The sequence below is a fragment of the Bos javanicus genome, chromosome 3 (assembly GCF_032452875.1).
Source record: "Bos javanicus breed banteng chromosome 3, ARS-OSU_banteng_1.0, whole genome shotgun sequence".
NCBI classification, from domain to species: Eukaryota; Metazoa; Chordata; class Mammalia; order Artiodactyla; family Bovidae; genus Bos; species Bos javanicus.
The window spans coordinates 36,669,464-36,683,758 of NC_083870.1; the positions used below are offsets into that span (position 1 = coordinate 36,669,464).

Genomic DNA, 14,295 nt, shown 5'->3' on the forward strand with positions numbered 1-14,295 from the left:
ATTCAGTTAATTTTCACTTTCATGTGTATTAAAGCTCTTTGTAAAGTGCTGTAAAATGATATTATAATTATTGTTGTTGTTATTGGGTTTATGCTTTCTCTGCCTAGTTAACACGAGGAAATGCCTGGATGATTAAATCTGCTTTTTTGTTTTTAAAATGTCTATCAGGTTGAAGACTTTCTTCAAGGAGGGAAAGCTAAATTTAACAGATACTTGCAGGCTTCTCTTTATATTCTCAAGTATGGTTTACAGCCTCAAGCATGGCTGTCTTTAATGACAGAACTACCTTTTATCTTCTCTTTGCAAGATAAGATTGATCTATTTTTTAAGTTAATACACCACTGGCTTTATATCCTTGTATATAGGCTTTGGGAATAGGTTAAAGCCTCTTTCTGTTGTATTATTTACTGTGCAGCCCTATTCGAAAATACAATGAATACACTGAAATTAATAACTCTAGAAGGGTGCAAAGTGATAGTATTCACATTCAGTTACAGAGCTCATCTATTACATTAATATAATAGTGATGTGATTTGAATGTAATATTTTAGTGAATAAAAATAAAGTGACAGGCTAACAGAATTTTAGCTTTTGAGTTGAGAAAAAAGAAGGAAGATAAATGGTTAGCAGACGTGACTAATAGCTCAAATGCATGTGCTATAAGCCCTTATTTGAGTGTCAACTCTTAGCAAAGGACACCAAAGAAATGAACTTGAATATCCATTTGATTAACTAGCTTCTTAAAAACTGAAATAGGCTTTTATGTACTTTGGAGAGAATTGCTAGCAAAAAGGATAAGAGGGTGGGTTTTTAATGGAGTTAATCTTCTAAGAAATTACTCTTTAGGAGTTAGAAATACAGAAAAGCAAGATAAACTTGAAATAAGCCTGATAAATCCTATCTTACTCATTGTCTTCACTTAATAGATACTTTGGATCCGGATTAATGTTGCTCAAGCACCAGGAGAAATCCTATTCTTTATGTGTCATCTACCCCTCTTACTGAACTAATGATTACTTTTCCACTTACAAGTTATGAGTAAAGTCACTGAGAGCAGTTACTGGGTGGAGTCCTAGTTCTTGCCTTAAGGCTCTAATGAGTCTTCATATATTCTGTAAATTGCTATTGTCAGACCTGCCTGAGGATTGGAATCATCTGTGTAGCTTATAAGAAATATGCATGCCTGGGTCTCTTTTGGAAAAGACCCTGATGCTGAGAAATATTGAAGGCAGAAAGAGAAGGAGACGACAGAGGATGAGATGGTTGGATGGCATCACTGACTTGATGGATGTGAGTTTGAGCAAGCTCTGGGAGTTGGTGATGGACAGGGAAGCCTGGCGTGCTGCAGTCCATGGGGTCGCAGAGTTGGACATGACTGAGCTATTAAACTGAACTGAACTGAAGCAATACTTGTACACTGTAAAAACATCGGAAAAGACAAGCAAAAAGAAGAAAATAACTTCAAATATGACCACTGTTAATATTTTAGAATACATAAATGGATATTTGGAGTTTAACTATAGTAATACAGCATTTGCCTTAGCAATCAGAAGCTTAATTCCATAGGTGCTCCATAGAGTGGTTTTTTTTTTTTTGTATAAAATTATATGTTATTTGTTCAATTGACCTTCTTTACTGAAGGGAATATCCCACTCATCCCTTCTTCCTCTTCTCAAACATTTTTCTGGTTCTTTCCCTAGTTAAGTGTCTTATCTGAGTTTACTGTGGGGGTCCAGCAGAGCTGATAATGGGTTTTTGGAATGATCAGCCTTGGGGACATACCAAACTGGTGTGATGACAATTCCCCTATCCAATTACTTATCTGCTCAAAACATTTACTGAGCACCTACTTATATGCCAGACACTATGCTATGTGTTGGTAACACCCAGTCCCTTCCCTGGAGAAACTTTGCACTCGAATATGGAAGATTGACAACAAATAGAAATTAGGGTATATTCCGTATGAAATATGAAAGATGTATGCACAGGGTGTTGAGTGCACAGATAAAGGATATCTAAATCAGAATAGGGAATTGGGGGCAGGGGGATGCATTTATAAAAAGGATGTGAAATCTGGATGTGGGAGCCCAAAACACCAAATGTGATTGTTACTGATTCTGGAAATCCTTACCAAGGAGAGTACTCAGTCTTTACCTACTGTGTTACAGAGGAGACTGGAAAGCTGTTTTATTTCCTGATGCTCATTTTTAAAAATAGCATTCTGTTCTCTTTTTCATGGATGCAGTATTTTTTTTATTTTATTTCTGATAGTCTTAGTAATATTTTGAAAATTTCTTCTCCCTGCTTTGGTGACTTTTATTTCTTCTGAGGTGACTTTTCCATTTACTTGTTTGTTTTGATCCCTATCTGTCAAGGTAGACATCATATTTCTTCTGAGAAAGCTCTTCTAATCGCCTGTCTGGCAAGTTATTTTTAAGCCTGACTTTCCACCTTTGTGAAGTACTAGGGTAAGCAGCCTGAAGTCTCAGCATTCAGGATGTGAATGTGCCCTGCGGAGAAACCATCACCCAGGTGATCTGGTCTTATAAGGGTGGGCGGGATTCCTGTTCTTTAAAAGACTTCTTACCAGACTTCTTGTTTTGGCTTTGTTTTCACCTATGCCTCAGACAGGCGTGGGGTGGGATGGGGTGTGTGGGTATGGGGCACAGTTATAGTCTTAAATGGGGTTATTTTTCACTTCCTTCATTGCCTGCTTTGCCTTTTGCCTTCCTGAGTCTGCTGTCAAGTTCCAATTACTTATCATTTACTTTTTTGACTTCTAAACTTTCCTTCCTTTTCTCTGTTCTCTTTGTCCTTGTGGCTTTGTGCCTTAAAACAACTCCATTATGGTATGGTTTAGGAGGGAGAGAGAATAAATTCATGTAATCTGTCTCTTTTTGACCTGCCTTAAGTGCTTTCTTTTTTGTTGGACATTGTACTAAGAATTTAATTTATAATAATTCTAAGAGACAGGCATTATTATTGGGAAGTGAAGATTTATCATTTGGAGATTAGGCAAGTGAAGTTCAGAGATCAAGTGGCCAAAGAGCTAGTGGTGGAGCTGTGGCAAGTAAGTGACTCTCAGATCTGTAGAGTGGTTCACGTAGGTTGATTCTTCTTTGGGCCTAATGCAGCAAAGATAAGATTGTCCTGCATTTATCAGATTCCTGGTTCCAAACCCAGCTTTAGATTTGAGGACAGTAAGGACCATAGGAAATAGATGGGGAAACAGTGGAAACAGTGTCAGACTTTATTTTTGGGGGCTCCAAAATCACTGCAGATGGTGACTGCAGCCATGAAATTAAAAGATGCTTACTCCTTGGAAGGAAAGTTATGACCAACCTAGATAGCATATTCAAAAGCAGAGACATTACTTTGCCAACAAAGGTTCGTCTAGTCAAGGCTATGGTTTTTCCTGTGGTCATGTATGGATGTTAGAGTTGGACTGTGAAGAAGGCTGAGCGCCGAAGAATTGATGCTTTTGAACTGTGGTGTTGGAGAAGACTCTTGAGAGTCCCTTGGACTGCAAGGAGATCCAACCAGTCCATTCTGAAGGAGATCAGCCCTGGCATTTCTTTGGAAGGAATGATGCTAAAGCTGAAACTCCAGTACTTTGGCCACCTCATGAGAAGAGTTGATTCATTGGAAAAGACTCTGATGCTGGGAGGGATTGGGGGCGAGAGGAGAAGGGGACGACAGAGGATGAGATGGCTGGACGGCATCACTAACTCGATGGACGTGAGTCTGGGTGAACTCCGGGAGTTGGTGATGGACAGGGAGGCCTGGTGTGCTGTAATTCATGGGGTCACAAAGCTTTGGACATGACTGAGCGACTGATCTGATCTTATCTGATCTGAAGGACCTGTGAAGGGAACATTAGATTTGCAGAGCTATGAGAGACCCCATCTCTGGGCAGAGCAGTCTTGTATCAGCTCTGTTACCAGTATGGATTGGACCATATTCTGATATAGGAGCTTTTAGGAGCTTGACAAAGTTGCATTTTGATGATCTATTTTAGTATTTGCTAATTATGAAACAAAAGCCACCTGCTTTCAAAAGAAGCTGAAAGGAAGGATAACAGAAGTGTAAATATGGTGACTTTCATGGGCAAAAGAAGATTTTTAGCAGCATGTTTTTAAAAATTAAGTATTTAACAGCTGTTTTGAAAAATAAATGAAAGGCTTCCATATTGTTGAAGAATGTGCACAGGTAATTAATTTTAAAGTAGACCTTGTGACCTCATTTGACTATTTAACATCACTAAATTAATTAATTAACTAATTTAATATCTCAAATTATTGGCCAGATTCTAAGTCTCTGCTCACTAAAAGTATTATTTATTTATTTTTAATGAAAGGTAAATTAGCAGAACCAATTTTCTTATGTACTTTGTGAAATTGACTTTTATGTCCATAATTGGTATGGAATGGAATATATATTACCTTTTCTAGAAAGATTTCAAGATGAGTTTTTGGTGGTATAATAGTTGTAAGTTAGAGAGTGAAGTTTTGAGAGGAGACAGTTTAAAAAAAAAAATTCTTTATTTATTTTGGGTTGTGTGGATCTTCGTTGCTGTGGGCAGGCTTTCTGTAGTTGCAATGAGCAGGGTCTTCTTTATGGTGCATGGGCTTCTCATTGTGGTGGCTTCTCTTGTTGGGAAGCAGGGCTTTAGGCATGAGAGCCCAGTAGTTGCAGTACATGGGCCCAGTAGTTTTGACTCCCAGGCTCTGGGTACAGACTCAATAGTTGTGCATGGCCTTAGTTGCTCTGGGGCCTGTGGGATCTTCATGGACCAGGGATCGAACCTGTGCCTCCTGCATTGGCAGGCAGATTCTTTACCACCGAACCACAAAGGAAACGCTGTGTGGAGAAAGATTTTTAACTACACTGAATTTGAAATACAAAAGAGTGGAAGAGATCATTGAAATGTCATATCTCTTCTAACCACATTTCCATTAACTTTCACATTTCTTACTCAGCACATGGTTTACTTCTGCTCCTTTTATGGACCAAATGTTTGTGTCACCCCCATAAATTCATGGGCTTCCCAGGTGACTCAGTGGTAAAGAATCTGCCTGCGAATGCAGGAGACTCAAGAGACTTGGGTTCGATCCCTGGGTTGGGAAGATCCTCTGGAGTGGGAAATGGCAATTCACTTCAGTATTCTTGCCTGGAAAATCCCATGGACAGAGAAGCCTAGAAGGCTACGGTCCACGAGGTCACCAAGAGTCAGACACGACTGAGCGTGCACAAGCACACACAAATCCATATGTTGAAGCCTTACCCCTGCTGTCCATGTGGCTGCAGTTGAAGGTGGGGCCTTTGGGAGGTAAATAGGCTTAGATTTGGTCATGAGGGTCTTGGGGCTCTCATGATAGGATTAATGGCTTTATAAGCACAGGAAGAGAGAGGAGAGAGATAGCCGACTACCCCCCACGTGTGTTCACAGCAAGAAGGGCTCTCTGCAAAGCAGGAAAACAGCTCTTACTAGAACCTGAACATGCTGGCACCCTGTTCTTGGACTTCCAGCCTTCAGAATTGTAGGAAAATAAATTTCTGTTGTTTGAGCCACTCAGCCCATGGTATTTTGTGATGGCTGCCCAAGCTGTCTACTATACGCCTCAACACTATGCTTCATCTTGTTGTAAGCTTTCTAGGCTCCAGGCCCCTGGTGGTTTCTGTCACATGGTGCTTCCTCTGTTCTCAGTGTAAAAGACATCCCAGGGTTCCTTAACACTTCTACTTCTCAATGCTTGGTGGTCCTCTGTGCCCCAGTTTTGAAAAGAAACTGAAAATCCAGATTTTTATATGAAAGTGGCTAGCATATTTAGTATTGACATAGCATTCTATAATAAAATATATTTCTGTGCTGGACTGACTCTCAAGCAACAAGTTTATAAACTTGGTTTTAATGTGCATGTCCCATCTCCAAAGCTCCCTGGAGGGAGTGTTTGTTTTTTTTTTTTAATTTTCTGATTCCCAAAGTCTGAAATGCTTGGTAATTAAATAATGTGTTCTTACTGATGCTGATTCTACTCACCTTTTTTCTTACCCTTCTTTTCTTTAGGTAGAATACTCCCAATTCCATTCATTCTTACATATATCTTCAATTACATTTTCAGTTCATTTGGTTACACCCCTTTGATCTCCCAGTTTTTGGTGAAGACTATTGTTAGAGCTATTAGTGGGAGAAATCTATTTGTCTGTACTTGTACTCACCACTTTTGAACAAGATACTTTTGTACCCAAAGGTGGGAGTTTTGGCATCAGAGTCTTCCTTCATCTGAGGGCCTTGAACTATACATATAAAGGAATTAATAGATGTAAAATATAAGGAGGATTACCTTCAGTTTCTGTATTTTCCTTCTGTTTTCATCACCCACTATCTTGATTGTTATTTTAACAATAGTGCTGTGCTGCTCCTCTGTGGTCCAATTTTTCTTGGTCTCAGTGGGAAGGCCTCTCTTTTATTTATCTGTTTGTTCCTATTATGTGGAAATTAAACTTTAAGTGGCTATACACCTGTTTATTCATTCTGCAAGTGGTATTGCTCACTGTGAGTGGTTGTTTTTGATGCTAATACTGCTTCTTGCCTTGTTTTATTTGGATTCCTGACATGTTTTCAGGCCTGCAGTATCTAATAAATAACAGTAATGAATTCTTTACCAGTTCCTGTTCTTCCCTCGCCACACTCATCCTGTAGTCAAACTGGAGAAATGTTCTTTTTGTCTGTTTTCATATTTGGTATATATAAAGTGTTTAGTCAAGGTGTTTATAAAAGTAAGTTAGTTGGAATTTCAATGATGTAGCATTGATATGATTTTCTTATGAGCTATTTATCTGCAACTATTCTTAAAATGTGTTTATTAGGATAGATAATACATTATCATAGTTGAAAAATAATATACAAAGTGCAGAAAGATACACAGTGAAAAGTTTCCTTGGTGGCTCAGATGGTAAAGAATCTGCCTGCAATGTTGGACACCTGAGTTCAATCCTGAGTTGCGAATAACCCCTAGAGAAGGGAATGGCAACCCACTCTAGTATTCTTGCCTAGAGAGTCCCCTGGACAAAGGAGCTTGATGGACTACAGTTCTTGGGGTTGCAAAGAGTTAGACACGACTGAGCAGCTAACACTTCCACCTCTTTATTCTACAGGTAACACTTATATTAATTTTTGAGAAAGTCCCCAACATATGAACAGGTTCCATTCTGAAGGTGCATTTGTAAATTCAGTTTGTTCAGAAGTCCAACAAGGTTAGCCTAGGCACCCAACTAACACAACTGGCTATGTAACAGTGTGCTGTGTTAGGTTTACACCACTTTTCACCTAAATTATACATAAAAACAAATAAAACATCCTTAATCTTACAATACAGTACTTTCAAAAGTACAGTAGTACCCTACAACAGCTGGCATGCAGGGGCTAGCACGGAGTAAACAGGCAAGAAGAGTTACTGACTGGAGGAGGGAGGGTTTCTTGCTGGAACCATATGCATGTTCACATCTTTGAAAGTTCTCAACTTGAAGATTCATACGTAGGGGACTTACTGGGTGTGCTTCTAGTGTTTGCTTTTATACATGTAAGCAAATGCCAGTATTTATGTGTATTCTTATTTCTGTTTTTTAAACATAAGATACTGATGTTCTGCTTGATGTAGTATTCACTTAACATTGTATCTTAGAGTTTCTGTCACAACAAAATATAAAGTTTTACATTCTTTTATACAGTTGAAAAGTATTTCAGTTGGTGGAGATATCATTTATTTAACCAAAGTCTTACTGATGAACACTTTCCAGCGTTTTAATAATGCATGGTGTATTACAATGAATTATCTTTTACAGACCTCATAATATGCAAATAGATTCATACAGAATAAATTTCAGAAGTGGTATCATTAATTCAGAAGGTCTATTCATTTGTGATTTTGTCAGATTTTGATAAATTGCTTTACAAAGAACTTGTACCAATTTGTACTTTCAGCAGCAATGTATGAGCACATCTACAAAGTGCTTTTGGATTTTATCAATATGATTCATAAATATAGTATCTCATGGTAGTTTTAATTTGTATTATGAGAGAAGTTGGGCATATTTTCATATGGTTAAAAACAATTATTATTTCCAGTCCTGTATAAATTGTATATGTGAATCAAGATTTCTGGGAGAAGTATCAATAACCTCAGATATGCAGATGATGCCACTGTTATGGCAGAAAGTGAAGAGGAACTGAAGAGCCTCTTGATGAAAGTGAAAGAGGAGAATGAAAAAGCTGGCTTAAAACTCAACATTCAAAGAACGAAGATCATGGCATCCAGTCCCATCAGTTCAGTTCAATTCAGTTCAGTCACTCAGTCGTGTCCGACTCTTTGCGACCCCATGAATCGCAGCACGCCAGGCTTCCTGTCTATCACCAACTCCCAGAGTTCACTCAAACTCATGCACATTGAGTCGATGATGCCATCCAGCCATCTCATCCTCTGTCGTCCCCTTCTCCTCCTGCCCCCAATCCCTCCCAGCATCAGAATCTTTTCCAATGAGTCAACTCTTCATATGAGGTAGCCAAAGTATTGGAGTTTCAGCTTTAGCGTCAGTCCTTCCAAAGAACACCCAGGACTGATCTCCTTTAGAATGGACTGGTTGGATCCATTTCACATGAAGTGATGGGACCAGATGCCAGTCCCATCACTTCACACCAAATAAATGGGGAAACAATGGAAACAGTGTCAGACTTTGTTTTCTTGGGCTCCAAAATCACTGCAGATGGTGATTGCAGCCATGAAATTAAAAGACGCTTACGGCTTGGAAGGAAAGTTACGACCAACCTAGACAGCGTATTAAAAAGCAGAGACATTACTTTGCCAACAAAGGTCCGTCTAGTCAAGGCTATGGTTTTTCCAGTAGTCATGTATGGATGTGAGAGGTGGACCATAAAGAAAGCTGAGTGCCGAAGAATTGATGCTTTTGAACTGTGGTGTTGGAGAAAACTCTTGAGAGTCCCTTGGACTGCAAGGAGATCCACCCAGTCCATTCTAAAGGAGATCAGTCCTGGGTGTTCTTTGGAAGGACTGACACTAAAGCTGAAACTCCAATACTTTGGCCACCTCATATGAAGAGTTGACTCATTGGAAAAAACTCTGATGTTGGGAGGGATTGGGGGCAGGAGGAGAAGGGGAAGACAGAGGATGAGATGGCTGGATGGCATCACCGACTCAATGAACATGAGTTTGAGTGAACTCTGGGAGTTGGTGATGGACAGGGAAGCCTGGTGTGCTGCAGTGCATCAGGTCACAAAGAGTTGGACATGACTGAGGGACTGAACTGAACTGATCAATTGTATGTTCCTAGCCTTTATCTATTTTTCTATTGGATTTATAAAATAATAAAATTATCTTATTAATTTTTAGGAGGCCTTTATATATTTTAAGGATTAACCATTATCCATGATATGAGGATCAAATTGTTTTTTGAATTTGAGATTTGTTTTAGTTTAAGGTGCTTTGTTGGGCAAATTAAAAAAAATTTAATATATTCAAATTATTTATCTTTTTTGTGGATTTAGGGTTTTGAGATATAATAGAGAGGCCTTTTCTATACAAGTCCCCTACCCACTGTCACCTTACTCAACACGCAATTTTCTTCCAGCATTTGATAAGCTTATCTTTTTAACATCTAAATTTTTATTGGATTTGTTCATCCATTTATTGAACACATATTTATTGAGTGTCTCTCATGTACTAGGAACTATTTTAAGTACTTGGGATGTATCACTGATCAAGACAAATATCCATCCCATTGTAGAGTTTATATACTAGCGGAAGGAGATAGATTTAAAAACCAAACCAAAGCAGAAATCCCCAAAACAATATAATACATAAATTATGTAGTATGCCAAAAGTGATGAGTGCTATTAAAGTTAAGGTAGAGAAAGTTGGTGAAGGGGAACTGGAATACCAAGTGGCAGGCGTATGCTGCAGTTTAAAATAAGGTGATTGCTGTTAGACCTCATTGAGAAGATAACATCTGAGTAAAGATAGGAAGGAAGTGAGTGACTTTTCTCTGGGAAAAAAACTGGCTAGGTTAAGACTCTTAAGTTAGGAGCATGCCTGAGAAAGAGCAAGAGCCATGGGGCTGGAGTGTAATGAATGACAGTTTAGAGAAATCTCAAGAAATTTTGTTAGGAGGGAAGAACAAAATGAGATGGTATCTGATAGAGAAAGTGAGGCTGAAAGAAAGTTTAAAGAATTGTTGTTTTGAGAGAAATTAAATGCACACACAAGCTATGCTGATGGACATGGGACAGAAGGAAACAAGAATTTGATGATAAAGGAGAAAGTGACAGAAAATGTAAAATATTGACTTGCTAAAGTGAGGGGTGGGATCTAATGTACAAGATTATAAAGATGGATGGTTTATCTATGCCAATAGGAAGGAAGACAGACTCTACCTGAGTCTAGATGGACATAGGTACACAGATGTCGTGGTGCCAGGACTTTCTGAATCCTTTAATTATCTCAGTGAGGTTAGTAACAAGGGCTTTAAGAGTGAGGAGGTATTGGAGGGTGGGAAGAGAGAACAGGTGTCATGGTCATCTTGGAGTGTTGGGGAGTGAATATATATGGATCATAACTGTTCTGGTAGCAGCAAGGGCCCTCTTGAGGGATTTAGAGTGAGATTAGTTTTGTTCAGCTGTAAGGTATGCAGGAACAGAATGGTGAGAGTTGGATTTAACCAGGATTATAGCATTTCCAAATTAGTTCAATGAAGAGAGAGGAGGGGAAGAGAAACCATGTAATATAAGCAGTTAAAAGAGGGGAATCGTAATATCAAAGGGCAGGGGTAGGTGATAGGAATCTTTTTACTGGGACTAAAGGGTTACTGTGACTGAAATATTTTTAGGAGTAGGCTGAGAAGAGGAATCACCAGAGGTTGGGAAGCAATAAATTGAAATTATGAAAGAGTTGCCGTTATAGCAAAGCCTCTATGCAGTCTTGATAATGAGTAGCTCAGATAGGTGAATGACATAATATGATGTAAATATTTAAAGGATCTATCTTTAGTGACAGGATCATAAAAGACATGAAAGCACACAAAAGAGAAGACAAGTATTAAATGGATCATCCACAAATGTTATGGGCTGAATTGTGTTCCCTCAAAATTGAAGCTGTAACTCCTTAAACTTCAGAATGTGACTGTATTTGGATGTAGAGTCTTTAAAGAGATAATTAAGAAGTTATCTTTTTAAAATGAGGTCATCAGGGATGTTAGGACATACAGAGACCTTAGAGAGGTTTGTGCACATAGAAAAACCATGTGGAAGGGAACAGCAGATGGGTGGCCATCTGTAAGCCACGGAGAGGTCTCAGAGGAAATAAATTTTGTAAGCACCTTGATCTTGGACTTTCAGCCTCCTGAACTGTGAAAAAATAATTCTGCTTACTAAGCTACCCAGTCCCGTGTATTTTGTTAAGCCGTCCTAGCAAACCCTTTTAGACTGTTCACTGCTGTTGTTATTCAGTCACTCTGTTGTGTCTGACTCTTTGCTACCCCATGGACTGCAGCATGCCAGCCTTCCCTGCCCTTCACTATTTCCTGAAGTTTGCTCAAACTCATGTCCAGTGAGTCTATGATGCCATCCAACCATCTCATCCTCTGTCACCCCCTTCTCCTCCTGCCCTCAAGCTTTCCCAGCATCAAGTTCTTTTCCACTGAGTCTGCTCTTTGCATCAAGTGGCCAAAGTATTGGAACTTGAGCTTGAGCTTCAGCATCAGTCCTTCCAATGAATATTCAGGATTAATTTCCTTTAGGACGGACTGGTTTGATCTCCTTGCTGACCAAGGGACTCTCAAGAGTCTTCTCCAGCATCATAGTTTGAAAGCATCTATTATTTGTTGCTTAGTCTTCTTTATGGTTCAACTCTCATATCCATGCATGACTACTGGCAGGAAGGTAGAGTATTGTGAAGAGAGACTCAGGGGCTGGACTTTTTGAGAAATTATCAAAAATGATCTAGAACATTTGATATGTCAGAAAAATAGGGAATATTTAGTGATGTAATCTGCTGACAGTGTATTCAAAGCAGGTTATTTTAGGGAGGGAACAGTCTGAAAACAGCAATGAGGACTGAGGCTGATATTTACCTCACTTGTAGCTTAGTGACATTCAGATTAGGGGTCAGTAACAGCTGCCACTTCAAAGAGTTGCAGGAGAAGGAGGGTCCATGGGGAGAACCAGACTTCTAGAAGATGAAGGGAAGATGATCTTGCTGATCATGGAACCATGAATTGCAGAGGGTAGAGTGGAAGATGAAAGTGAAGTGAAGTCACTCAGTCCCGTCCGACTCTTTGCAACACCACGGACTGTAGTCTACCAGGCTTCTTCATTGCCATTTCCTTCTCCAGGAGATCTTCCCAATCCAGGGATTGAACCCGGGTCTCCTGCATTGTAGGCAGATACTTTACCATCTGAGCCACCAGGGAAGTCCCTGGTGGGAGATGTAAAGATGGGCTCAATAAGAGACAGAAATGGTATGGACTTAACAGAAGCAAAAGATATTAAGAAGAGGTGGCAAGAATACACAGAAGAACTGTACAAAAAAGATCTTCATGACCCAGATAATCGTGATGATGTGATCACTACCTAGGACCAGACATCCTGGAATGTGAAGTCAAGTGGGCCTTAGGAAGCATCAGTATGAACAAAGCTAGTGGAGGTGATGGAATTCCAGTTGAGCTCTTTCAAATCCTGAAAGATGATGCTGTGAAAGTGCTTCAATCAATATGCCAGCAAATTTGGAAAACTCAGCAGTGGCCACAGGACTGGAAAAGGTCAGTTTTCATTCCAATCCCAAAGAAAGGCAATGCCAAAGAATGCTCAAACTACTGCACAATTGCACTCATCTCACACGCTAGTAAAGTAATGCTCAAAATTCTCCAAGCCAGGCTTCAGCAATATGTGAACCGTGAACTTCCAGATGTTCAAGCTGGTTTAGAAAAGGCAGAGGAACCAGAGATCAAATTGCCAACATCCACTGGATCATCGAAAAAACAAGAGAGTTCAGAAAAACATCTATTTCTGCTTTATTGACTATGCCAAAGCCTTTGACTGTGTGGATCACAATCAACTGTGGAAAATTCTGAAAGAGATGTAAATGCCAGACCACCTGACCTGCCTCTTGAGAAATCTGTATGCAGGTCAGGAAGCAACAATTAGAACTGGACATGGAACAACAGACTGGATCCAGATAGGAAAAGGAGTATGTCAAGACTGTATATTGTCACCCTGCTTATTTAACTTATATGCAGAGTACATCATGAAAAATCCTGGGCTGGATGAAGCACATGCTTGAATCAAGATTGCTAGGAGAAAAATCAATAACCTCAGATGTGCAGATGACATCACTCTTATGGCAGAAAGTGAAGAACTAAAGGGCCGCTTGATGAAATTGAAAGAGGAGAGTGAAAAAGTTGGCTTAAAGCTCAACATTCAGAAAACTAAGATCATGGCATCCAGTCCCATCACTTCATGTGAAATAGATGGGGAAACAGTGGAAACAGTGTCAGACTTTATTTTTGGGGGCTCCAAAATCACTGCAGATGGTGATTGCAGCCATGAAATTAAAAGACGCTTACGGCTTGGAAGGAAAGTTACGACCAACCTAGACAGCGTATTAAAAAGCAGAGACATTACTTTGCCAACAAAGGTCCGTCTAGTCAAGGCTATGGTTTTTCCAGTAGTCATGTATGGATGTTAGAGTTGGACTTAAAGAAAGCTGAGCTCCGAAGAATTGATGCTTTTGAACTGTGGTGTTAGAGAAGACTCTTGAGAGTCCCTTGGACTGCAAGGAGATCCAACCAGTCCATTCTAAAGGAAATCAGTCCTGGGTGTTCATTGGAAGGACTGATGCTGAAGCTGAAACTCCAATACTTTGGCCACCTGATGTGAAGAGTTGACTCATTGGAAAAGACCCTGATGCTGGGAGGGATTGGGGGCAGGAGGAGAAGGGGATGACAGAGGATGAGATGGCTGGATGGCATCACCGACTCAATGGACATGAGTTTGAGTAAACTCTGGGAGTTCGTGATAGACAGGGAGGCCTGGCCTGATGCAGTCCAAGGGGTCACAAAGAGTCCGACATGACTGAGTGACTGAACTGAACTGAGAGTGGAAGAGTTTCAACAATTGTGTGGATTGGTGGAATTAGAAAAATGATGTCAGGATTCTTTCCATGATTAGAATGTAGCTGTCTGTTCTAAGAGTGTGGTGATGGACACACCCGAGGATAAAGGGCCTGA

At 39.8% G+C, this 14,295-nt stretch overlaps 1 long non-coding RNA gene across 1 annotated transcript in view; it reads left to right on the plus strand.

Moving 5' to 3' along the window:
• Positions 1–610: 610 nt before the first annotated feature.
• Positions 611–14,295, plus strand: part of LOC133244199 (uncharacterized) — a 71,461-nt gene continuing 57,776 nt past the window's right edge. The window contains exon 1 of the long non-coding RNA XR_009735323.1: positions 611–2,532. This is a non-coding gene — a long non-coding RNA (uncharacterized LOC133244199). The remainder of the gene's footprint in view (positions 2,533–14,295) is intronic.